This window comes from Peromyscus eremicus, chromosome 17 (assembly GCF_949786415.1).
Source record: "Peromyscus eremicus chromosome 17, PerEre_H2_v1, whole genome shotgun sequence".
Classification (NCBI taxonomy): Eukaryota; Metazoa; Chordata; class Mammalia; order Rodentia; family Cricetidae; genus Peromyscus; species Peromyscus eremicus.
The window spans coordinates 26,639,394-26,664,637 of record NC_081433.1 but is presented as its reverse complement, the minus strand read 5'-3'; the positions used below and the strand labels follow the sequence as shown (position 1 = coordinate 26,664,637).

The 25,244-nt window shown below is 44.9% G+C and overlaps 1 long non-coding RNA gene across 1 annotated transcript; it reads left to right on the top strand.

Moving 5' to 3' along the window:
* Positions 1 to 4,091: 4,091 nt before the first annotated feature.
* On the top strand, positions 4,092 to 24,968 carry LOC131894290 (uncharacterized). Its single transcript, XR_009374873.1, has 3 exons — positions 4,092 to 4,349; positions 7,208 to 7,535; positions 24,761 to 24,968. It is a non-coding gene; the product is annotated as an uncharacterized LOC131894290 (long non-coding RNA).
* Positions 24,969 to 25,244: the final 276 nt, after the last annotated feature.

The window sequence follows — 25,244 nt, the reverse complement described above, 5'->3', positions numbered from 1 at the left end:
GCTGGACCTGACTAGCTGATGGATTTGAGAGGAAGGGAGATGAAGAGAAAATAGGGGTTCCAGCCTGCACAATGGGCTGCTACCATTTTTTTTGGCCTTCGTGGGCTGACTTGTTCTGGGTCTTCTCCCATAGGTCACATCCATACAGGGGTTTGTTTAGATGCCATGAATAGATTACAGTTTGGGGGCTCACAGAAATCTTCCAGCATGGACTTAAGTAAGTCAAGGGGCGTTTGGGAAATACAGAGTGGCCATTAAAATTTAAACTCCAGTCTTTCATATACCAGCTATTGGGATCCTGGGGGGTGAGGAGGGCAGTACCAGACCATCTCTGAGTACCTAATTTTCCTGGACATGAACAGTATGGACCTGACAGGGCCGTGAAGTAGGTTGATAGAGTGAGGCACTTAGCACACAGCTTGATCTGCATTTAAGAACTCCATTAATGTCAGTCATTATTATAATCAGTCATTATTACTATCAGGGCAGCAAGCCTGAGGTGGCCCAGAGCTGATTAGATTTCTGGTCCCTCTTCAGCACAGGTTCAATTCACTCTTGTGTTGTTGGTTCTTTTTACTCTTTTGGGCCCCGCCACCCAGCTCCCAAATAAACACACAAGGAGACTTTTTATTATTTGTAAGTGCCTGACCTCCGCTTGGCTTATTTCTAGCTGGCTTTTCTTAAGTTAAATTTTCCTGTCTACCTTTTGCCTCTGGGCTTTTACTTTTCTCTATTTCTGTATACCTTTTCTTTTCTTCTTACTCTGTCGCTTGCTGTGTAGCTGGGTGGCTGGCCTCTGACGTCCTCCTCTTCTTCTCTTGCTACTTGACCTCTCTTGATTCTTTTTCTCCTTCTATTTATTCTCTTTGTCTGCCAGTCCCCCTATCCTTTCCCCTGTCTCACTATTGGCAGTTCAGTTCTTTATTAGACCATCAGGTGTTTTAGACAGGCACAGTAACACAGCTTCACAGAGTTAAACAAATGCAACATAAAAGAATGCAACACACCTTTGCATCATTAAACAAATGTTCTACAGCATAAACAAATGTAACACACCTTAAAATAATATTCCACAACACTCTTGGGTCCAGTTTAACTTGGACTCTCCTTGTTAATGCAGTGAATAAGGGAGCCAGGCTTTGCTGAGAAACCCCTGCTTCACTGACATTTGGCTAGGTATGCAATCACCTGCTGAGATCAAGAGGCAGGCAACATTTACATCCATCAAGTCACTCCTCTCTGGGCTCCTCACCACAGGTCTGCTCAGAATCTCCAGTCCCGAAACCCCCAGGACAAGGACATCAGTATATATTTCCACCCCTAATCAGCCCACAGGTTTTCTGAGAATTTGCTCCAAGAGAGCAAGATCACACCCATAGAGTGAGGGGCAAACTCACCCACAGCTGGGGCCCCCAGGAAGAGCCAGTCTCAAGGGAGAATCAGCCAGAGGATGAGCATGGGGAGGCAGATCTCGGTACTGGACTAGGCAATGGGAAACCATTCTGTATGCTCGAAAGCCCCGACCCCTGGATGTTAAGGTGTGCTGTTATATGATCATTGCTACTTTGTGTTTGAAAGCCGACTGTGTGATATCTAGGTAGCCATCAGCAGGACAAAGGCAGACATCCATCTCAGTTCCTAAGCTTCTTTATGCTGACACATGCATGGCCCCAGGCAGGTTCTCCTGCCTTCTGGTGCTGGCTTCCCTTTTTGAAGTGCCATGAGATAGTCTAGAATTGGTAAGGGGCAGCAAACAGTCTAGTGCCCCCTGCCCTGCCGTCTGCTGAAATCCCTGTGTTAGAACTGGGTTGCCAGATGCCCCCCCCCCCACACACACACACAAGCTTGTGCATTTACACACTTCATTTTCAGCTCATGACACTGTTTGGGGGCAGTTGTGAAACCTTTGGGTTTCACAGAGATGGTAGGTAGGGCCACGTAGGTAGGTTGATTCCTGCTTCCAGCCCGAGTGATCTCTCTCTCTCTCTCTCTCTCTCTCTCTCTCTCTCTCTCTCTCTGTCTCTGTGTCTCTGTCTCTGTCTCTGTCTCTGTCTCTGTCTCTCTCTCTCTCTCTCTGCCTCCTGATCCACCAAGATGTGAGCAAGCATGAGAATGAAGCTATGAACAGAAGAAATCTTTCCTCCTTGGAGATGCTTCTATCAAGTGTTTTGTCTCAGGGACGAGAAGAACAGCTCACGCACACAGGATACGTTCCTTTACAGGAGACTGTGGCTTCGGACTAGAAGCAAGACATGGCCCCAGGGATGGCCTCCTTGGCGCAGAAGTTCACAGCATCTTCCCTCTCATCGAAGACCGCTCAGAGGAGCATCTGTTTCCGCGCTGCCTCGCTTTTAGCATCAGTTGCTTTGGGAAAGCTGATGCCGGGGATGTTTGCCATATGCAGAGATGTTTGGTTGACCCAGGCCCAGTCTCTGCGGACTTCAAGCAGCCCAAGCAGCGTGAGGCTCCAGGTGTGCTAAAAGGGCCAAAGAAGCTTGCCAAGAAAGCCAAGGCTCTGAGAGACTCTGTGCCAGGCTTTTTTTTTTTTTTTCCAGTTGGCATGCTTCCACAGAGATCACAAAGTGAGCACAAAGGAGGCCACTCCCAAGCCAGAGGCTGTGAGCATGAACCCGATTCTACCAGACTCGGCCAGCATGCCTAATGGCCTGACGTGTGGTGCCTTGCAGAGGCTGAGCCTACAGTCATGCTGCTAAGAAGTGTTCCTTGTGAAAGCGACACTCCGGCCAGCCAGTGGCCAGGCATGAGTCACACACGGGAGTGGGAAAGGGGCATCGAATTACTACTCCAGGTTTAGTTTCTTTGGTATCATTCGAAGCCCTCAACCTATTCCATCCTGCTTCTGTTGAACTAACATCACCACCTCATGGACAGACCTCTTCACTACAGACAACCCTAATACCCTTCCCCCCCCCCCACACACACACACAATTCATACTCACTGTTTTCCTCTGGGAACTTGCATTGGGCTCCTGATATCTATTTCAGGCCTGTAGAGTACTAACCCAATTGAAAGATGATATCCATAAGCAAATGAGCCCATTAGATCTAGAATTCTCCCTATCATATGTATATATACTGATTATACTGAACATGTATGTTATCTATATATAAAACATATGTGCTACCTGAGATGTGTATAATTGTATAGCTTCAGGTAACTTACATTCAGCATCTGTTTTTTATTTGCTTAGATTATGAATATATAATTTAATATAAACATGAAAGTTATTTAATGTTATTTAAGTATTTATATTCTGTGTTTAAATAGAAATATGTATTTATTAAGATATACAAATGTTATAATTCTGGGCTATCTGCAGGTCCATGCTGAAATGCTCCTTTTTGCCTTTCAAAAACATCTCAGACTACTGGTTTTATGATTGTTTTTCCCTGTCTTTGATGTATATTTTTACCTGATGCCACAGGGATAAAAATAATTCGGCCCCTAGGCTTCACAGTGTGGATCAGTTAAAAAGAGCACATGATAGCCACTTCACAACACATACAGGACATCTAGCCGAGGCTTGGTACCTGCAGAGGTTTAATATTTGGTGACAGGAAAGTGGCAGGGCTGGTGGGTAATGAGGCTGAAACTGTTACGTGGAGCTGTGACCCTAAAGAGGACAATGTGCTCAGTGGCTATCACCCTGAGGAAGACTCCAGCACCTTTCTGCTCACCGTGATAGAACATCTCCGTTGCTGTGAAGAGACACCATCACCAAGGCAAGCCTTCAAAAGAAAGCATTTAATGGAGGCTGGCTTGCTTACAGTTTCAGAGGTTTTGTCCATTATCATCATGGTGGGAGTATGAAGGCAGGTAGACATGGTGCTAAAGCAGTAACTAAGAGCTATATCCACAGGCAGAGAGAGAGAGGAGAGAGAGAGAGAGAGAGAGAGAGAGAGAGAGAGAGAGAGAGAGAGAGAGAGAGGAGAGAGAGAGAAAACAAGCGCCTGGGCTTGGAAGGAGCTTTTGAAACCTCGAATCCCACCCACCACCCACCCCACTGTGACACGAGTCCTCCAACAAGGCCACGCCTATTCCCATAAGGCCACACCTCCTAATCCTTTTAATCCTTTCAAATAGTGCCACCCCCTGGTGACTAAGCATCCAAATCTATGAACCTATGGGGGCCGTTCTCATTCCAACCACCACGTGACAGAAACAACTAAAAGAAGGAGAGGGTTACTTTGGGTCAAAGTCCAGGGGGTACAAATCCATCACGGTTGGAAAGGCCTGGCAGCTCAGTCCACAGCCACAGAAACTTGCAGTATCACCTTTACATCGTGGCAGATCAGAAAGCAGAACTCGGGCCAACACTGGAAGAAGAGTAAGTACCACCTTCCAAGGACCTCCCTTAGCGGCCTACGCCAGCTAGCTAAGCCCGGTGTTCCAAAGATTCTACACCCTTCCAAAACAGCATCATCATCATCTGAGTGTCAAGTGCGGGAGCATTTCACATCCAGACCAGCGCTACCTCACAGTTCTTGCTCTCCGGGGGCCTCAGGTCATTATCCTTTACCTCAGTTAGCTGAGTGAATAATGTGAGTCTGAGAACTCGATTGTACAGCTGATGGTTTCTCAACATTTCCAAACACAGCAACATGAAAAGACAGAGCTATTTTTACAAAGGATGGGATGAAATTGGAGGTATGAGGATTTCAGCCTTTGTGGGCATCTCAACAGACTCCACCCCTTGCACAGTACCCTTGTGTTTAGAATAGGGTGAAGACACCTTAAGTAGTGATAGTGTAACAGTGAAGACAATTTGGAGGGCTCTCACACATTCACTCCCCTGCCCCACATGACCTAACTTTGAATTAGGAGAATGGAACACAGCAGAAACTATTCCACTCTCCCAGGAAACTTGATTCCATTTCTAATCCTCTTTAATATGTTTAGAAGTTGAAAAGTTACTGGGGCAACCACATCGTACAATTTACCGACTAGCTGAGCTTAATACAAATTAGCCCAGTGCAGGGTCTTGAACACACCTGACACTCGCAGGCACTGTGAAATTGGCTACAGCTGAGACTCGACCATGACCAGTGACCTCTTCTCTCAAGTGAAGAGGAATGACTCTTGTTATTTGTGCATATGGCAGATCAAAGCTATTCACCTCATGGTGGCAGGGAAGTGGAGAGAGGCAGTCAGGGAGAAAGCAGCAGGCAAAAAGCCACAGTCCCCTGGGGTAAGGCTCAGGAGACATGTTCTCTCCAGTTACATTCCACCTCCTAAGTGTCCACTGTCCCCAGATATCCCCTGACATTGTGCCCCCATCATCTGAATGTGATGACACCTGCCTGTCATCTCGGCAGTCCATGACCCATATGTTCCCCTCCAAGGTTGACGTTTCCTGATCTTCATTGTAAAACTCATGAAAAGTTTGAATTAACTGACAGTCCTCGCGGGGTCATCACGGAAGCAGCACAGACATGGAGCGGGATATATCAATGGAGCAGACAGAGCAGACAAACAAGAATACACTTAACCTTCCATTCAGAAATCCAGCTTTACAATCCTCGATGTCACCTCCAACTATGGATTGTCAGGGAACTGAGCAGGGCTGGAGATATTAAAGATTGATGTTGATAGTAGTTTGCACCCTGTGACTACTAATGGAAGGATAGAATACATGACGAAGAGAGAAGAGGGGGTCATTCACAGCTCTCAAAAGCCCGAGTTCAGCCTTAACTCAGAAGGTGATATTGGGGAGTAGCACCTCTATAATTCAGTGTACACCTCATTCTCAGGCCTCTTGATAGAAACAAATTCTGATTCGGTAGGTGTCTTAGTTAGGGTATTTACTGCTGTGATGAGACACCATGGCCACAGCAACTCTTGTAAAGAAAACATTCACTTGGGGTAGTTCACTTCCAGTTTCAGAGGTTCAGTCCATTATCATGACAGGAAGCGTGGCAGCATGCAGGCAGGACCAGAAGGCAGCAGGAAGTTGACTGAGACACTAGGTGATATCCTGAGCATAGGAAACCTCAAAGCAGGCCCCCACAGTGACACACTTCATTCAAGACCACACCCACGGCAACAAAGCCACACCTCTTAATAGTACCACTCCCTATGAGATTATGGAGGCCAATTACATGCAAACTACCACAGTAGGTCTCGGGTAGAGACTTGGTTCTGCATCTCTGGCATGGTCCCATTGGAAATCAGACACCGTGGGTGAGGAGAGGTTGACGTTGGCTCACAGTGTCAGGAGTTTCCATCTACATTGACTAGGCTCCATTGTTAGGACAGAATGTCGTGATGGGATCATGCAGTCGCTCAAAGCTATTGGCCTCCATGATGGCAGGAAAGTTGGAGAGAGAGGCAATTAGAGAGAAAGCAGCTGGTAAAAGCCATGGTCACCAGGGGCATGCCTGAAAAGACCTGTTGTCAACAGTTGATTCCACTTCCTAAATTCCCACTGTCCCCAGATAGTCCATGAAGTTGTGACCCCCATCCTCTGGACGTGATGCCATCTGCCTGTCACCTCAGCACTTAGGAGGCTGAGACAAGAGGACTGTGAGCTTGGGGACATCCTGGGCTACAGAGTGAGGTGGAAGGGAGAAAAGAGGGAAGGAAAGAGAAAAGGAAGGAGGGAGAGAGGGAAAGGAGTAAGAAATCAATTTCAAGGGATTAGTCTGGCGCACAGGTCAGAGGTCTCGGGATCTGATCTTTCCAAGCCCTGCCTCTGACCATTGCTGTACTGAGGCTCAAGTCCTCAGCACTAGAGCTTTAGTGGGGAGGGGGCATCTCAAACCCAAGTCACAACAGCAGGGATCATAGTCCTCTGTAGTTTCCTGCTGGGCGTTGACGTGGAGAGGACGGGTTTCCAGATTTTAATGGCATCTGCAAGTCAGAGGAAAGGGACAGCCTGAAATGCCGGAGATGAAGCGGCAGCTTTTGCAGAAGAGGGCAGGGGGTGGTAAGCCAGGCTGAGAGCAGAATGCTGCACTGGGCAAGATGCTCATGGGATTGAGAAGTGGCTATTACGGGAAAGGGAGGGAGAGGCGAAGGAAGGCATTTTATAGGGGGCAGGAAGTTAGTGTTTATGATGAGTGCCGTGCTGTTAAGATGCAGAGATAGTCCTGGAATAGAGAGGCCCCAATCTGAATCTCCAGCTCTGGCCTCTCTGGCCACCAAATTGAGGTTTGCCTTTGACTTAATGGAACAATTTTCTCCTAGGCCGCAGCAGTCACTTCACGGCAAGATGGATTGCAGCACAAACCGATCTCCTTCCATTCCGCGTCCCAAACCGCAGCTCAATTAGTTTCTAAATAAATGTCAATGGCTTCTCTGGGAGGCTCTGAACGGGAGGCGTAAGTATCGGTGGCCAGCCGCAGAAAGAGCCTGTGCTAGCTGTTCCCCTAAAAGGACTCAGCCTTCCTGCCGAGACGCACTGCGCTTCCTGAGAGGCATCCGTGCCTAGGCATGCTCTGAACACTGTTGTTGCAAAGTGCTGTGAGAGACCAAAAGAAGATGGAACCTGTTGTCAAGATCCCCGTGTCGTAAGGTGAGCGCAGACCTTCTGTTGCGGAATCGTTGTGTATACTTCCTCCAACTCATGCATGATCTTGACAAACTAGTTACGTGTAAAGATGACCTCACTCTCAATATGCATGAAGACAAACGTTATGAGTTAGGTCCTGTCTTTGCCAGATTTCATACATGAAAATCCTATCCCCACAACGTCCGTGTGTGACCTTGTTTGGAAATAAGTTCATTGAAGATGTAATTAGTTGTGATGAGAACTTAGTCTAACTGGATGCTAAGGTAGGGTGAGTGCCGAATCGTCTATGGCTGGTGTCCCTATCAACTTTGGATGTACGCATGTGTATACAGGGGAAATGTCACATGATGATGAGGGCACGTGCTAGAATAGTAACACATCCCCAACAAGACAAGTCATCTCAGAGACAGTCAGGCCAAGACAAAGGCAGGGAAGGAGCTGGAACAGTTGAGAACAGGTCTTGCAGCCCTGGTAAGTGACCAGCCCTGCCAGCACTGAGACTTCCAGCTTCTGGAACTGTGAGGCCATTTCTGTTGGTTAAGCCACCTGGTCTGTGGTATTACATTACAGAAGTCCCAGCAAATGAAGACAGCAGATTGATAATAAAGTCAGATGTCCATAAAACCAAATCACTTTGGGCCCCAGGAAACTGCCTCTGTAGAATGTGTAAATTGGAGCAAGTGGTTGGTGAAATCCCATCCAGAAAACGCACTGTGCGATCCTATGAAATTTTCACCTATTGATCAAACAGAGGCCATTTTGTGGTAAACACTCAGGAAGTGAGAATGGAGAAAAACAGCTGTACCCAGAGAGGGGCAGGGAACAATGGAACGAGACAAGGTCCACTTAGAGCTGTAGTCTTCAACACCAAGCAGAGTCTGGACTGTGATGTGTCAGCCGAGGACGGAGTCCCTATGCACGGCCATCAGGGACATCAGGTCTCTCCTCCTACACCACGGTAGTATCACTGATGGACAGGGAGCCCAACAGCTGGGGCAGCCCAGACACAGTAACGTGGGTGTCAGCTTTAGGGTGCCTGTCTGAGTTTCTGTCCTCCAGGGTTGGCTGTGAGCAAGCCAGGAAGCTCCCTGAAGACTGTTTGGGACATTGACTAATGCAAACCTTGCTGAGATGTGGGTGAGGGCCGGAGTCACTGTATTCTGGGTGTGGAAGGAGATTCGAACTTGAAATGTAGTCTCTAGCAGGTGGCAGGGGGGTGTTGGAGTTACATGTTCACCTCTGAGCCAGCACAAATGGGTGCTGTCCCCGTCTGTTTTCTTGGGTCAGTGTCTTGCACACTGGCTAGCTAAAATTTGTTGCGTAGGATCAGGACAATGAAGTGGGAATTAGTTCCAGGAGCAGAGAAAACAATTAGCTGATTTAGTAATTAGGGTCATATTACCCTTCTCGGGTGAACATTAATTAGCTTCTTATTTTAATTAACTTTTTCATCCTTGCATTGATCATATTATTTCGTGCCGCTTGGTGAAGGATGATGTATGTAGCCACTCAGGTTTAGTTTAGAAATTTAAGAGCCCAAGTGGGAGTGGCAGGGGTGAACCACTCACTCCATATTATCAGTCAGCAAATATTAATTGACTCCGTGATATGTGCAAGGAATTTGCTAGACACTAGAGATGGGAAGGAGGGAGGAGGTCGTTCACACACAGAGTAGCCAATAATTACCCTTCAAGTAATACAGAGAGTACAATTCCACCAGCCCCGAACAACCTCTTTTTTTTTTTTTATGGCTCTGCATATTTTCCTTCTTCCAAAAATGCCTTGCCTTCCAGTGTTTCTCATCTCAAGACCTGCCACTTAGATTACCTTACCTACACAGTTCCTCCAGACTAGATGAATGGAACACTCACCCCTTTATTGGTATACCGTAACCCCTGCAGAGCACTCATGAAACTTACATGCTACTACGTGTTCTGGTGAATGGCTACTGTCTTCACCTCCTCATGGTCTCTAAACTGCATGTTCTTCCATGTGGTAGGCTGAAGAGTATCTTCCCAAAGTGATGTCAGTTTGGAACCTCCAAAGTTAATTTTCTTTGAAAATGAGTCTTACATTTGTAAATGATGAGGAATCTCAAGATGAGTTTATATGGGACATCATGTGGATCAAGTGATGTCTTCATAAGGAAAAGAAGACTGTAGTGGTTGATCATTGTCAACTCGACTGGATTTAGAATTACCTAGGAAACACATTCCTGGGAGTATCTGTGAGAGTGTTCCTAAGGAGGTTTAATTGAGGAAGGAAGACTCACTCTGGATGGGACAGCACCATCCCATGGACTGGAGTTCCAGACAGAATAAAAAGAAAAAAGTGTGTATGTGTGTGTCTGTGTGTCTGTGTGTGTGTCTGTATGTGTGTGTGTATATGAGACAGAGAGAGAGAGAGAGAGAGAGAGAGAGAGAGAGAGAGAGAGAGAACACATGACTACCAGCATCATCCTTCAAACTGTAACCCAAAACAAACTCTTTATTCATTCCTTACATTGCTTTGTTGGGTATTCTGTCACAGTGATAAGAAAAGAAGTTAATACAGAGAGAAGGAGAAGTGGATACCGAGGGACACAAAATGAAGACCACCTTACAATAGAGACAGGGATTGGAAGGGTGCAGCCATGAGCTAAAAACAAAACCAATGACAACAACAACAAAAAAAAAATCAAAAACAGCACCACCACCAAAACAACAGGTGCGTGTGAATGCTGAAGTAACACAGGCAGGGAGGAAATCCCACCCCTGCAGCACATCCCCAGACTTGGGTGGAAACACTGTCCTGCTGTGGCCTTGACATGAGACTTCTGGCTTCCAGAAGTGTGAAGAATTAATCTGTGATGTTTCAGACCATCCAATCTGTGGTAATTTGTTACAGCAGCATGTAGGAAACTAATACATTAGTGTAACCTCCAGCTCACCTGTCTATCTTCTCAATCTTTCATGTGAGCATTTTTTAAAATAGCACATCCATTGCAGGCTGTTGATCTCAGCTCTCCTTCTGTCATTCTTGACTAAAGAAACACAGAAAGAAGAGGAAGAAAGGAAGGAAAAAAGGAAGGAAGAAGGAAGGGAGGGAGAAAGGAAGGAAGGAAGGAAGGAAGGAAGGAAGGAAGGAAGGAAGGGAGGGAGGGAAAGAGGGAGGGAGGGAGCGAGGGATGGAGGGCTGAAAGAAGGAAGGAAGCACTGAAAGGAGGGAGGGAAGGAAGGAAAGAAGGTGGCACATGCCAGGTGGGTGAGTTGTGGTGGTACACATCAGTAACCCCATCACTAGGACGCTGAGACATAAAGATGTCATGTTCAAAGTCAGCCTGGTATATAGTGAGACTTAGGCCAGCCTAGGTTGCATGTGAGACCCTGCTTTAAAAAAACCAATTAACAGAAGGAGAAAGAGGAGGAAAAGGAATAAGAGGGGGAAGGAGGAAGAAAGGAAAGGATAGGGAGGGTCAAATTACATGAATCTGCCGAGTTTTCCCTGGGAGGCACATGTTATTTGTGTGCAAAGAAGACAAGCAAGACTCTGTAGATCTGGTGTGAGCAGAGGTCTGCTGATACAAATAGCTGAATAAAGCCCCTGGTATCCAAAAGGATGGATTCCAGAAAGAGCTAGATCCCTCTCTATGTCCCAGAGGGGTGCAAAGAAGATGAAAATTTGAGATCCCTAGGTTACCTTCTTGAAAGGCATGCAGACACAATAGACTATTACAAAATGTCTTGTAAAACATGCTCAGGAATTTGTAGCCAAAGATGTCTTTATATCCACACAGAACTGAGTTTGTCCTAATGTTACCAGTGCTCAGGGAATGGGCCAAATATAATCATTTCTCTACTACATACACTCCTTCCCACAAGGCATCTGATTTTAATCACATGTTTGTCCAATTATGTATACGCATAAGATGTAAATAGTATATTCTTCCTACAAGTTAGTACTGGATATGTTCCAGGATGTGTTTTAATATAAATGGAGGGAGCATCATCAAAGGGCTGCTATGGAGAGGGACTTGTTTCTGTTGTTTAAAACAAATGTATGGGAAGCTCAGTGTTATAAGGGACCTGGGTTGCTAACAGATTGCTAGATGCATTATCCAAAGAGGGGTGTATGTGCATAGTTACATTCAGATGCTGGTCTTGAGCTTCCAAGTTCATTACTATAAGAGGGGTGTATACAGAGCCCACAACAGGCGGAGTCCCGGGTGTCTGAGTTATTCCCTATGCTTCTTCACCTTGCTAATTTGAGGCACTTGCCAAAGACAGCTTCCATGGAGACATAGTATTGGAAAGTCAGAACTGAATAGTTGAAATTCATAACATTTTCTGTGATTCCTGATTTATCAAACAATAATTATAAAACCTAAAATATATCAAGTGCCTATACCATGGCAGGCACTGTATATACAAAACATACTATATGCAACACCATAAAATAAGTAATTGACTCTCTATTTGAGGACACTCGTTCAAGGTCTTGTGATAAGTGACTTAGAATAGCCACAAGCTCATCCATCCAGCCTCCAGAGCCCAGGCTTCGGGCACAAGGGAATACTGCTTCTTAAGGTCTTCTCTGGCCCAGTGAAAATGTACTGGATCGCTGAGGCTCAGTTATAGAAAGGAAAAGGAAGCCAGAGGGCAGGACTGATGATGAAGACCAGCTTCATGATTTTCCACAGCTGTTTCCCATTGATATTCTCAAGCTCTATTGAAGGCTTGAGATTCAGTGGCAGATAAATGCATTGGCTAAGCAAGCCCCCAAGCTCTGCCAGCCCCGCTTCCTGGCCCTTGGACATATCACACATCCTCTTGGATGCTTTTGCATAGGAAGCACCCACGATGCTCCTGGATCATCCGGCATCGCTTCTCTTTGTGAAGCCTTTCCCAGTGTCCTCAGCAACCAAGGTTACGAGGTTTTTGCATCCAAGAGCTAAATCCTCGGCTGGCGGGACGCAGCGGGCTTTGTATTTGGTAAGAGCGTGAGGAGAGCAGATACATTCTTCTCCAGCCCGCAGCCTTGTTTTGTTCGTTCTGATTTAAACGCTCGGCCTTTGCTGTCAGGCTCTTTCCCACTTATAAATATTTGTGAAAGGAGAGCAATGTCTCAGCACTCACCAACCAAGAACAAATCTCCCTTTCCATCGAGAATGCTTCCACAGCATCGCTTCAGCTCCTGAACAATTCCACAGCCGTGCCTTTCCTCAGGTCCCTTAAAAATGATAATCAAAGAACAGAGGAGCCCAGCAAGATCCTGGCAGTGCAGGGTGTTCCCTTAACATCTGCCTCTGTAGCATTCCCTGGAGTGGCAAGGCATTTCATGCCTACATGGTACAATATCCAATCTTTATTTCTATTGTCCCCTCACAGCTACCAGACCTTCTGTGTTTAAACAGGTTAGCGTGATTTTTTTTTTTAGGCATCTCTCCTGCAGGGTGCTACACAGCTTTTTCATATTTGTCCAAACAGCTTCTGAGGGTAGAAGCTCTATTTTGAGTCAGCAGACTCTCTTGGAACGATGTGTAATTCTGACTGTAGTAGCTTCCTTCACGCACAGTTTTGGAATGTTATCAAGGAGTGCCTATCACAGCCAGAGCACCTGGAAGTCTTGTTGAGGAGGCTGAGGAAGTTGCTCCTAGGGGAGAGGGTGTGTGTGTGTGTGTGTGTGTGTGTGTGTGTGTGTGTGTGTGTAAGAGTACTCCAGTAAGAAAGCCCTCCTATCCCGAACCAGGTAGGACCGTGTACTGCTTCCTTGGGAACTGGACCCTACAGTCTTTGCTGCTTGCCTGCTGCTTCCTGGGTTTGGTTTGGATAAGAGCTGATTGCTCTATAAGGGCCATTGCTGTATTTCCGGTGGCAAGGGTTAAAATGTTCTGTGCTTTTCGGATTGAGGGGAGGGCAGAAATCATCTCCCTATAGATAGAGATAAACAATCTCAGATGCCGGGCTCTGTAGCAGTAGGTCCAGGGGATGTGGAGGATGTCGGGGCTCCAGCTCCACTCCAACTCAAGTAACAGAGGCTGGGGGGCAGGGAGGATGAAGGAACCAGAGCTCATAGCAAGTTCCTGGTACTTCCCGTACACACCTCCATCATAAAGGAGAAATTGGTATAAGAGCAAAACAACACAAAATTCAGGGGTGACGTTAAAAGGTAGCCAGCTGCAGCCCAGGACATCAAGGTTGGAAAGCCCAGCCTTACCCATGCCAAGTCCTACTCATGTTCTGTTGGGGAGAGAGTGGAGGAGGCTTACATGACGTTATAGAGACAGGAGTCTGACAGCTGTGACTGGCCCTCCCTTCAGCAAGCCCTGAGCCTGGTGAGTCAGCTGGTACCTCCCCCAGCTCCTGGGGCTGTGTCAGGCAGAACCTGTCTCCCTGGGTGGGAAGATGGATGCCAGCTGATGACTATCGGCACCCAAGAGGCTTTAAAAGACCATGATCTCAAGCTGCTCCCAGCTGCATTTCCTTCATCCAATCCAGTTAAAAGGCTGTGGTTCTCATCCCCAGGCACTCAGGACTGCCCCCAGGAATGGTTCTCACAGGATGACTCACAGACAAGCAGCCGTCTGTTGGTTTTCTGTGGGTTTCTCATAGCACTCTGGGAACTGCTCATCATTCAGTGCCAGCAAAATCTTTCTTCCTTCCCTCTCACCCCCACTGACAGGTACATCTAGCGTGAAACTGCTCATCATAAAAACAAAAAGTCCGTCAGGGCTTCCTTTCCCAGGCTTTCTAGTCCCATCCATCCGGAGATTAACACTGACTCTATTTGCCCCTCTGTCTCAATCAACCTCCCCTTTTCCGATTCTGCTGAGGAGCACCCTAATCCCCCATGCTTCACGGGGGGCAGGTTCCCTGCAGCTGCTAACCTGTAGACTTCTCCTTCTTGATGTCGTGTTTTCTTGGTTTCTCCCGTTCCACATTTCTCGGTGTCTTCTGTCCGGCCTAACGCTGGATTACCCAGGACCAAGCCTAAAGACCTCTCGTCTTCTTTGTCTTTTTCTTCCCCCTTTCCCCTTTCTCTCCCTTTTTCCTCTTCTCTACTCTCTCTAAACCAGTAGTTCTCAGCCTTCCTAATGCTGTGACTCTTTACTATGGTTCCTCATGTGGTGGTGACCCCCAACCAGAAAATTACCTTGTTGCTACTTCATAACTGTAATTTTGCTGCTGTTATGAATCATAATGTAAATATCTGATCTGTGACCTCCCCCAAAGGGGTCATGACCCCCAGGTTGAGAACTTCTGCTCTGGGCACTCTGTCTCATGCCATCTGTACATCCCTGGCTTTCATATCTGCCTTTCTAGTCCTTGTCACATCCCTCAGGCCCATATGTCCCTTCTGCTCCCCTGTGTGTCCAGTTGCTTGTCCAATGCCTCTGCCTGAATGTTGACTAAACAGATCCAGCTTAAATGTCCACAACATGCGCTGTGCTTCCCAAATCCATTCCTCCCCCAGCCTGCCTTTGTGAGCCAAATGGCTCCATCCCGCTAGGCTATTCAAGTTCAAACTTAAGACTCCCTGATCTAGAACTCCTCTTCTTTAATCACAACCCAGTGCTATTGATTCTAAGAAAATTCTAATTCCATCTCACCACATCCACTGTTCCAGACCTAGGCTAGTCAACCAACTGTAGGCAGAGACTGTAGCTAGACCTCCTTACTTCCGGTTTCCATACTTCCCTTCTACAATACCCCAAGAGACAAACCAACCTCTTAAATATATAAATCTGCTATTTTACTTCCTTGAAGAGTACTAATAATGGCTTATAAGAATAGAGTAAAACGCAGGTGATTTATCCTGTCTATGGGTCCATACCTTAGCCACCTCTGTTCTGCTTGCTCTGTGGTGATGCTGGCCCTCTCTAACATTTAAGTGGCTCTGACTTTTTCCTGCTCTTGGGCCTTTGCTTCTGCTGTTCCTTCTGCCATTCATTGTCACTTCCCAGAGAAGGTTTTCATCTACATCAATCAGCTCCAAAGCCTAGTCATTCTGTCACATCCCATCCCCACGTGTAAAGCAATGGTCTTCCTGAATTTCCCTTCTTCCTCTTCTTCTCTTCTTCTTCATGTACAGTTTATTATTTGTTTTCCCATACTAGACCATAAGATAGCAATCTTGTCCTCTTCACTATTTCTATAGCTTAACTCAATGGCTAATTTTATATCATGTGTATTTCTAATGTATATTCTTGTTTGTGTAGATGTTCCCACTGTAAGTTCAATGCTGTATTTCTCTCTCTTAATGGTTCCTAAATCTAGCTGCTCAGAATTACCTAGACACGATTTTACTATATGAGTTCTCGGGTCTCATCCCAGATTTTTATCAGTACCTCACTGACTGCGTGCCCATCTTTCTGTTCACTCACATGAAAAGCTTCCAAGTGGACAAGGAAAGGGATGGAGCTCTGAAAAGAAAAGAAAACAATAGAAAGAACAAAGTTTGTTTAAAAAAAATAGAGAAGGGTGAAGTTGGCTTTCTGGGTAGCCATGTTTGGGTTAAGTGGCCTATGAGTCCTTGTTTTACCCAAGTAAAATTTTTGGAAATGGCTAGGTAGAAATTGGCTCAAGAGGAACTGAGAAAATGGGCTTGCATGGACCCATCTGTAGTGAATGCTACAGTCTAGGGTTGGGGATATAGCCCAGTTAGCAAAGTATTTGCCTTGGAAACACAAAGGCCTGAGTTTAAGGCCCCAAAATCACATTTTAAAAAAAGCTGGAGAGTTGGAGATATGGTGCAGCTATTAAGAACACTTGTTGCTCTTGCAGAAAACCTGGGTTCAGTTCCCAGCACCCACATAGTGGATCACAACCATCCGTTACTCCAGTTCTAGGGGATCCGACTCCCTCTTTTGGTCTGCGTAGGCACCAGGCACATACACAGTGCACAGACACACATCCAGGTCAAACGCTCACATGTATAAGATAAATTTAAAAATCTAAAACAATAAAAAATCATCAAAAAGCTGAACATGGCAGCACTATTGTGTCAGCACTGGGGAGGCAGGAACAGGCAGGTCCCTGGGGCTCACTGGCTGGCCAGCCTAGTCTACCTGGCAAATTCCAGGCCAGTGAGAAATTGTCTCCAAGCGGTAAGAGGAAAGGTGTGGTCACACACGTTTAATCCCAGCACTTGGGAGGCAGAGGCAGGAAGACCTCCGTGAGTTTGAGGTCAGCCCAATTGATCTACATAACAAGTTCCAGGACAGTCAAGGCTACAGAGTGAGACCCTGACTCAAAAAAATAGGAGGGTAGATGGCACCTGTAAAATAACATTAGCAGTTGTCTTCCAGCTTCTAGATCAGTGGTTGCCAAACTTCCCAATGCTGTGGCCCTTTAATACAGTTCCAAATGTTGTAACCCTCCCAACTATAAAATCATTTTCATTGCTACTTCATAACTGTAATTTTGCTACTGTAGAAATAATAATATAAAAATCTGTTTTCCAATGGTCTTAGGAGATCTCCGAGAAAAGGTTGTTGGACCCCCAAAGGGGTCATGACCCGGCAGGTTAAAACCCATGGGTTGAGAACCACTGTTCTAGATGTAGACGTGCGTGTGCTCACACTCACATGGCCAACGTCTGGTTTCATCTACTTTGGCAGGTAAATTTATGAATGATTGAGGCACCTGTTACTTCATGTAAAACTATACTCACAAGTCTTTCAGCTTTAGGATCTATGACTGTTATCTAAGAGAGTAGCTAACATTTAATGCAAATTAATTAAAAGTGAAGTACTTGAACTTGAGTTAAACTTAGTAAAAATTAAATGAAGCTATGAAGCCCCTTCTTCGGTCTCGCCAGCCACACCTGAAGTGCTTAGTAACCTCACTGACTAGTCACTACTGTATCAGAAGATTTCCATTATTACAGTCTAGGAACCGGGTTCCTACCATAGTGGGGTCCCCACCCCGCTGCTGTTATGGCTTTAAATGCCAGCCCCGTCAGTACATGGAAATACAGCTCTCCCCTGGTTAGACAACGGGTCTCTCGAGGCCTGGGAATTGCAGTGGAGCAGGAGAGGAGCTGATGGAAGCAGCTTGTAAAAACACTTGCCAACAGCCTAGCCCACACACAGAGGAGATGGACGTCTACAGAGACAAGCCGTCATCATTGACTCAGAGGGACTGGGAAAAGCACACCTTTGGGCCAGGGAGGGCCTTTCTCTCAGGTTTCACTCAGTGAACTCTGAATCCCAGGTACTTGTGGGAATGTCGGAGGGCTAGGTGCCTATCTTACTGGGTTGGCATTCTATAACTCCAGTGAGATTGTTGGCTTGTTGGAGGCAGAGGAAGTGACTTGTAGTCTTACGTTATCTCTTCCTTGGCGTTTCCTATGCAAGTGATAAAGAAATGCTGGTTCCCAGACTAAACTGTATTAAAATGACCTCTCTCTGCACCATCTTTAGTCATGTGACCCTCAAGGGCAAGAATCCTCTCCTGTTTCTCTCCTGCAGCTACACGGGATACGTGACTGTTCCTATTGAGGTACTTGTTTGTTTGCGTACGTTTGCACTTGGAGGATGAACGGATGGAGGATGCTGGAATGGCCTCAGACCCACGCTAATGGAGGAGTCTGTGTTTCTTCCATGTCGCCATTTCTGGTGGGCCGTCACTTCACATCTTAGAACATCAGAGGAGCTCGGCATTAGTCTCTCAAGATGAGAAGACAGATCTTCTGAGCCAACAGTGATGAAAGGGAGAGAAATGCTCTAACGCCAACAGAGAGCTTTATCGGAAAGTCATTTCCTTTCTCTTGTTTCTGGCAGAAAATCCAACTTAGGAAAGAACAAATCTCACTGAAAGGGAAAACGTGGCAACAGGAAGCTCTCGTGAGATCTCGGGTCTGTGTTGTGTTAGGCATTTGGGGTTCTAGAGCCTGTCGGGGGACTCTGTCAATAGTCCAATGTTGAACGCATGTTACAGAATATTGAATCGCCCACCACCACGTCTTGCCTCTTCGAGAAAGAATGAGACAGTGTGTGGCGGCGCAGTAGCGAGGCACGGGGCCAGCTCTCAGCTACACGGCAAGGAAGCCAGCTTGTCAAGGGCACATTCATTTTTTGTTTTGTTTACTAATACCCATGAAGTTAGGTTGCTAAGGGGAAATCCACTAAGAATAATTCAGGAGACCATGAGCAGATTCTTCCCCTGGCCGCCACCACCACCCTTTCTCATGTTAACTGTTAATTAAGTATTGGGTTTTGTTTCTTATAATTGTTTCCTGACTATAAAAATAATCCAAGCATATTATGGAAATACAGACACATATAAAATATGTGTATGTAGTGTATAAAATAAACCAAAATTATGTGTAATCTTTCTACCAGCGTTAAACTGCTATATATATTTTGGCATATCCTGTCCTTTTTTTCCCCACATGGACCAATTAAAACCATGCTTTGTTGTTATTTGCTTTTTGTATTTAGCAATGTACTATAATGATGACATTCTCACCCTTTTTTTTTTTTTTTTAGAAAACAAAGCAGTATAAGTTAAATAATAATTCCCAGGGGCTACCAACATCTCATTGGGTAAAGGTGCTTGCCACCAAGCCCGATGACCTAAGTTTGATTCCCCAGATCCACATGACAAAAGGCGAGAACTACATACAAGTCACCCTCTGCCCTCCACATGCACGCCATGGCACACGCCCTGCCAATGAATGAATGAAGAATGAATGAATGCATGCATGCATGCATGAATGAATGAAGAATGAATGAATGGATAAATTAAACATCTACTCTAAGGAGTTAAAGCAGACAAAATAAGAAGCAAAATGTAACAAGAGCAAGTCTACTGGGAAGAGCCTCTGGACCCAGCCGTAGATGGGAAGTTAAAGCTGTCAGTACAAAGAGATTTCTTGCCTCACCAGGAGCTCTGCTACCAGATTCAGGACGTCATCTGCGGGTCCTTTCCTTGCTGTGGGTCCCGATTTCACCTGCTGCTGTCTGCCTCCAGCGGGAACAACGCTCTTGAGTGTTTCCTGCCGCGCCCCTCTGCCTGGCACACACTCTCCTGGCCACCATTATTTGGAAGTCCGTTTTTACTGGGTTTAGAATTCTAGGTTGATGTGTTTTCTTTTTATCTTCCAACATTTTTAGGTATTTTTCCCTTCTTTTTTTTTGAGTGCAGCTGTTTCTAACAAGAAATCAGACTTTAAAAAAGAAAAAAAAAACCACCTCATTTCACTATGTACAGTGTGGGTGTGTTTTCCTCTATTTGTGATGTCTGTATTTTCTATGATGTGGTCAGATGTGTTTTTCTGTGATTATTTGACATTATGGTCGCAGACTGAAAGTTGGGTGTTTCTCTCTCTCTCTCTCTCTCTCTCTCTCTCTCTCTCTCTCTCTCTCTCTGTCTCCTCAAGAATAATAGGCAAACACTGTACTACTTAGCTATGGCCCTACCTGTCTACTATTTTTTGAGACAGAATCTTCCAATGCTACCCAAGCTGGCTTCCCCTCGCTGTTACCAGGGCAGGTCTCAAACTTGTGATCCCTCAGCCTCAGCGTCTCATAGCGGGGACTACAGGCTGGCCAGCACTATTGGGCCTGGCCAAGGTTGGGATCTTCCACTGGAAGTTTGAGACCTTTAGTCTTTCAAAAGTCGTTTCTTTCTAATGTCATTTTCGCATTCATACTCTTCTCCTAGGACTTCTACATACAGGCTGTTTGGGTCTTTTCTGACATTCTCTGATCACTTGCACTGAATTATTTTTCAGCTGTGCCAATGAGACAGCTTCTCTTGATGTGTTTTCAGGTTGATTGGCGTTCTCTTGCCCTCTGCAACTCATCAGTTGAGTGGTTTCCATATCACATATGGTAGAGGTCAGTGTTAGAGTTACCACTGCATCTTAAAAATAGTTTTCCTTTCTCTGAGAGTCCATTGTAATTCCTTTGTTAAATCCATATTTTTCTTCAGTTATTTAAACGTTTGTCTTTAATCTTTGAATCATATGTTGTTAAGTCCAACACCTGTGCTATCACTACCCCCCTACCCCCACCCCCACCCCAGTCTGGTTTCTAGAAAATGCTTTACCTTTGATCTTGTGTCACAGGCCACAGACGGGAAGGTGTGAAATGGAGACACAGGTCCATGCTGCCACCTGCAGCTGCCTGAGGAGGTCTTTTCGGGGAGTATACTCAGGGGAGAAGAGGATTCCTGACTTCACTGCATAACAGAATTTCCGGACACGACCAGATGAAGCAGAGTTGGGGTTTGTTGGGAAGAAGGTTTCACATCGACTTAAGCATGGGGCTATTCACAAGAGCGCCTCAGAAAAGAATAATTCACATCTAAGTGTGAATGTGGGCTTCTCAGGGAGAGCTATGATTAAGTATCTTAGCTGTAGCTACACATGTGATTTAGTGGCTCTCAAATTCTATCTCAAAAGGTTTGCTAAAAAACAAAACAACAATAACAAAAGGCCTTCTTCTCTCTCTCTCTCTCTCTCTCTCTCTCTCTCTCTCTCTCTCTCTCTCTCTCTAAGTGATATTATAGGGGTAGTTCCAGAAGTGCCTTAGACAGGATTGTAATCTGATAATTTAAAACGTGAGTCACGCCGGGCGGTGGTGGCGCACGCCTTTAACCCCAGCACTCGGGAGGCAGAGCCAGGCGGATCTCTGTGAGTTCGAGGCCAGCCTGGGCTACCAAGTGAGTCCCAGGAAAGGCGCAAAGCTACACAGAGAAACCCTGTCTCGGAAAAAAAAAAAAAAAAAGTGAGTCACAAGAGTTGGGGGCTTAAGATGTGTATCTTACTATAAATGGGGTTTCTTGTGAGATTCCTAGATAATGGGAGAGGAGAAAGGCCATATAACTTAGCCCTTAAGCATCACTGTTAAGATTCATCACTATTTTAATATTCTTTTCTGAAGCATCTCCATAGGAAAGGAATACCATCTCCATAGACAGACATCACAACAGATGTTCACACCGCTGGAACTCTTGACTCTCATCTGGTGAGAGGTTCCAAGCAGACCCCTGACTAAAAGACTTTTTCTTCCTGATGTCCTTCAATTTCCTCTGTCTCTCTACCCTGTTCCATTGATTACATTTTTCTGCTTCTTTGAAAGCTTATTGGTTCATTTTATTTAAGGACAAACATTGTACAAGTCAGTTATAACAGAGCATGCTGTAATCCAGCACTTGGAAAGGCAAGAAGATCTTGAGGCAAAAGGCAGCCTGGGCCTCACCAAACAAACAAACAAACAAACAAGGAATGGACGTTGTAGACAGTCCATGGTGGAGGCTCAGAATTCTTCTATTTTCCTCTGGAAAAAAAAATCCATCATTATTTTTGTTGTACATTATTTTTATTAGAAGATTTAAGCGTACATAATGAGAACCAATGGAAGATGAAAGGCATCCAGAATAAAATTGAAACTTAATAAAAATAGCTAAATGTAGAAATGTACAAAAACAGAAGAATATTTAAGCATTTCAGTGACATTGCTGATCAGAAGAGGAAAAATATCTGGGAGTAAATTTGAAGGACATTTCCTAACAGCACGTAATCAGGAATTTAAGTACCTCATAAACGGTCAGATGCAAAGCCAATCTGAATCTTATTTTAGACAGCAGGTCGCTTAATATCCGACTTGAATGGGTGCGTGTTTGGCTTTATGGCTTCTTATTAAAGATAAATGAAAATCTGTCATGAGTCCTTCTAACTTCGAAGATTCACTCCCAAACTGTTTCCATGACAACTTATTGGGCTCTTTGAGAGTGGGCCTACAGTAAGTTGTACTGGAGTAGTTACTTAAAGTTAAGTGAATTGAAATTAAACACCCAGCTATGTAGTTACCATAGTCACAGTTCAAGTGTTCAGTGGCTACATGCATCCGTGGATCACGTGGACCAAACTGAAACTGTCCAGCTGTAGAAGATGTCTGTTATTGTGTGAAATTCTGCGGCAAAGGCTACCAACTGTTAAGTCTTTTGAAGACAAGGTGTCACTGTGTAGTCCAGGCTGGCCTCACAATCTTCCTGTCTCACCTTCCCATGGGATTCCTCTGGGATCACAGATGTGTGCTACCATGACTGGATAGCCACATATTTTTAAAGGCCACATAGTAAATATTCTAGACTTTGTGGTTCATGGAGGCCTGTTGCATCTATTCCCTCTGCCGTGGCGGCCTGAACTCCTAGCCAAATAAACATGAACTTGATCATGTTCTGATAAAACTTTACTCTTCAGCCAGGTAAGAGCCAAGGGCAGCCTACAGACCACAGCTTCAGAGCAGGGGTTAGCAAACTGTCACCAGAAGGCCACATTTCACCCATTGTCTAATTTTTGTTCTTCTAAAGAACAGTTAACTTCAGGTAGAATCCACGTGCCATGAAATCCACCCACACTGCCCAACAGTACTTAGGACATTTACATAGCTGTGCGGCCTTTACACATCTAACACCATGCTTTTTGTGAATACAGTCATACAGGAACCCAGCTTTGCTCACTACCTCCTGCCTGCCTCATCATGACGACTTTCCTGCTCCAAGGAGGGCTGAGTACTGATAACAGGGACAGCATGGTCCTGGATGTCACACATATTTACCATTTGTCTCTTCGAAGAAAATTTGCTCTAGAAATTGTCCTTGCTCCTAAGGCAGATGTTTTCAGGGGTGTTGGCATGCTGAGGTCTCTCATCACTCCCAAGCTTACAACTCCAGTGTCTGTAGCACTAAACACTTCTCTCACAATGCTTCTCTTCCCCCACCTCCTGCGACAGCTACTACTTGCTGGGTGTCAGGTGTGTTGCCCACTGGAGGTACAGGGCAGTCCTCAGCTACAGATGTCCAGGGGATTAATATTACTTTCTGGAGGTTTCTCTGCATGTGTTCCTCTTACAGAATGGATTGTTCTAACCCTACACATGTTCTTCAATCTTTAAGATATATGTTAAGTGACTAAGAATATTTCAAGTTTTCCACAATGGTGGCTAGTTCATTTTATGAGGTCCCTTTAATTTTGAGGCTAGTTTTAGGTGCCAATTAGGGTAGAATTTTTCCTCTCTCCCTTCCTTACATTGGAAGCCTCTTGATCTGTAAGACTATTTTTGCCTTAAAATCTAATCACAAAGTTCCTCCACTTTCTCTCATTTGGATTCTGGTGCCATTTCTCATCCTGCACTTTGGCCCCTTTGATCTTTAGAGATGTTTCTTGGGTAAGAGATGACTTGGCTAAATAACTCAAACTGATCTGACAGTCTTTGGATTTCACATAAAGACACTGGCTTGTGTTCATTTAAATGTAATCTCTAACATATTTTGTTTCTGCATCTTAATTTGTCTTTCATAAATATCCAACATTCGATTGTTTTTGCTTACTCTGATCCTTTATTTTCCTGTGCTAGTTGGGAAACTATATATTTAATTCTCTCCTCCTAGAACTCATTCCAGAATGTTAGTGGGTATACTGATCATATTTTAAATATAGCAAATAAGTTCATATTCCTTCTTTATATTAAAGGCACTTGGAGTCCTTTAATCCTTCTGTCCTTCCAAGTTCATTCTTGGTGCTCTGTATATCATTATCTTTTTCCCTCAAAAGAACTTATTGTCATTTTTTTTTTAGATTTGCTCATATATTGGCCACTCTCTGAGCTCAATATGTCATCTCTCATCTCAACAGCAGTAAAAGAGTTACATTCCTTCATCTGAGACAAAGTCTTCTACTTTCATCTGATGCATTCATTTGACCTGACTATTAAGAGTCAGCTAACATTTGTGCTGTCATTTTACGTGCTTCACCAGGCCATATCAGAGTGTGCACTCCTTTCTCTTCATAAAAAGAATCCTGCCTGGATGCCTTAGCATTCCTAAATCTGAGTAGAGTCTCATTCATTCTGAAAACTTCCTCCTGGACTCTGTAATAAACTTTCATCTTCCCGTCTTCCAGTTTCCCAATTCTTTCTTTAGCTGTGCTATTCTTATACTATCGACTAAGATTTATTAAAACAAAAACAAAAAACAAAACCAGCTTCAGTTTTCATTTGTTTTCATTTCTAGAAGTTCTAGTTTGATCTTTGATGCGTTATCCTTGATAACTTGAATATTATGTTATTTACTTATACTGATAGGCCTTACTGTGTGCCAAGTGGCATGCTCTTTCCCCATGAGTTTGTATTGGAATCTTAAGTTCTTCAGGATGAGGCTGCATGTGAAGTCAGGGCCTTGAGCAGAATCGTCAAATGATAGGGTGGGCTCTCATCCAGTGTTTTGTCTTCCTAGTAGAAATGGAGATGAGCATGTAAGCAGAGAGAGGCAAGAGTGTGAAGCCACAGAGGAAAAGGAGGTGTCTCGGGAACAAGAAGAGAAGCCTTACAAGACAAGGGCTCTGCCAACACCGGTCTTGAACTTCCGGCCTCCACAGGTGTTTGTCCTTCGGCCCACCCAGTCTGAGAGTCCCTAATAAATTAAAAATTTAAACATAAATCAACAATACTTGTTTCCTGACCTTTGGCTAGCAATACAACCTCAGAAACCTCCAGAAACTGAGCGTTGTGTTTACATTTTCAACTGTCTATGGGTGGAGCCTGGCATCTTTATGAGTCTGTGTTCACACTGTGAGTTGATTTGTTTAAAGGGCTTTGTTCTTGGAAATGATTAGAAATGAAGGAAAGAATTTGATTTTCTTAAGTCTGTGATTCTAGGGCCACTTCCAACCCAGCAGCATTGTAGACCAATTCTTAGCCTCAGGTTTAGGCCACTGGTTAGG